The following is a 2199-nucleotide window of genomic DNA, read 5'->3' as shown; positions in this document are numbered from 1 at the left end:
ATGCAAGAGATTTCTGTGCATTAATTTTATATCCTGCTGCTTTACTAACTTCATTGATTACCTCTAGTAGTTTTCTGGTAGCATTATTAAGATTCTCTATGTATAGTATCATGTCATCTGCAAACAGTGACAGTGTTACTTCTTCTTTTCTGATTTGGATTCCTTTTATTTCTTTTTCTTCTTGATTGCTCTGGCTAAAACTTCCAAAACTATGTTGAATAAGAGTGGTGAGAGTGGGCAACCTTGTCTTGTTCCTGATCTTAGTGGAAATGGTTTCAGTTTTTCACCATTGAGAACGATGTTGGCTCTGGGTTTATCATATATGGCCTTTATTATGTAGAGGTAGCTCCCCCTATGTCTATTTTCTGGAGGGTTTTTTATCCTAAATCGGTATTTAATTTTGTCGAAAGATTTTTCTCCATCTATTGAGATGATCGTATAGTTTTTCTCCTTCAATTTGTTAATATGGTGTATCACATTGATTGATTTGCATATATTGAAGAATCCTTGCATTCCTGGGATAAACCCCACTTGATCATGGAGTATGATCCTTTTAATGTGCTGTTGGATTCTGTTTCCTAGTATGCTGTTGAAGATTTTTGCATCTATGTTCATCAGTGATATTGGCCTGTAATTTTCTTTCTTTGTGACATCTTTGACTGGTTTTGGTATCAGGGTGGTGGTGGCCTTGTAGAATGAGGTTGGGAGTGTTCCTCTCTCTGCTATATTTTGGAAGAGTTTAAGAAGGATAGATGTTAGCTCTTCTCTAAATGTTTGGTAGAATTCACCTGCTCCTGAATCCATCTGCTCCTGGGCTTTTGTTGGTTGAAACATTTTTAATCACAGTTTCAATTTCAGTGTTTGTGTTTGGTCTGTTTATATTTTCTATTTCTTCCTGGGTCAGTCTCATAAGGTTGTGCTTTTCTAAGAAGTTGTCCATATGGGACTCTCTGTGCTTCCTGGACTTGATTAACTATTTCCTTTCCCATATTAGGGAAATTTTCAACTATAGTCTCTTCAAATATTTTCTCAGTCCCTTGCTTTTTCTCTTCTTCTTCTGGGAACCCTATAAGTCAAACGTTGGTGTTTTTAATATTGTCCCAGAGGTCTCTGAGGCTGTCCTCAATTCTTTTCATTTTATTTCTTTATTCTGCTCTGTGATAGTTATTTCCACTATATTATCTTCCAAGTCACTTACCTGTTTTTCTGCCTCAGTTATTCTGTTATTGTTTCCTTCTACAGAATTTTTAATTTCATTTATTGTGTTGTTCATCATTGTTTGTTTACTCTTTAGTTCTTTTGGTCCTTGTTAATATTTATTTTATTTTCTCCATTCTATTTCCAAGATTTTGGATCATCTTTACTATCATTGCTCTGAATTCTTTTTCAGGGAGACTGCCTTTTTCCTCTTCATTTGTTTGGTCTGGTGGGTTTTTACCTTGCTCCTTCATCTGCTGCATATTTCTCTGTCTTCTCCTTTTGTTTAATTTACTGTGTTTGTGGTGTCCTTTCTGCAGGATGCAGGTTCGTAGTTCCCATTGTATTTGGTGTCTGCCCCCAGTGGGTGAGGTTGGTTCAGTGGGTTGTGCAGGCTTCCTGTTGGAGAGGACTGGTGTCTATTTTCATGGTCGGGAATGGAACTTGCCTTTCTTGTGGCCAGGGCCGTGGCCAGTAGTGTGTTTTGTTTTGTTTTGTTTTTCTTTTGCCGTACACGGGCCTCTCACTGTTGTGGTCTCTCCCGTTGTGGAGCACAGGCTCCGGATGCGCAGGCTCAGCGGCCATGGCTCACGGGCCCAGCCACTCTGTGGCATGTGGGATCTTCCCAGACCGGGGCACAAACCCGTGTCCCCTGCATCGGCAGGCGGACTCCCAACCAATGCGCCACCAGGGAAGCCCCCAGTGGTGTGTTTTTGTGTGTCTGTGATTTCCAGTACTCGAGCTTGCTGGCCATTGGGTGGGGCTGGGCCTTAGCGTTGAGACAGAGATCTCTGGAGAGCTTTTGCCGATTGATATTACATAGGGCTGGGAGGTTTCTGGTGGTCCAATGTCCTGGACTCTGCCTTCCCACCTCAGAGGCTCAGGTGTGACACAAGGTCAGAGCACCAAGACACTGTCAGCCACATGGTTCAGAATAAAAGGGAGAAAAAAAATAAAGAAAAAAAATTTTAATTAAAAATTAAAAAATAACGTAAATTTTAA

The sequence above is a fragment of the Neophocaena asiaeorientalis genome, unplaced genomic scaffold (assembly GCF_003031525.2).
Source record: "Neophocaena asiaeorientalis asiaeorientalis breed wild unplaced genomic scaffold, Neophocaena_asiaeorientalis_V1.1 scaffold493, whole genome shotgun sequence".
Lineage (NCBI taxonomy): Eukaryota > Metazoa > Chordata > Mammalia > Artiodactyla > Phocoenidae > Neophocaena > Neophocaena asiaeorientalis.
This window is presented reverse-complemented; position numbering follows the sequence as displayed.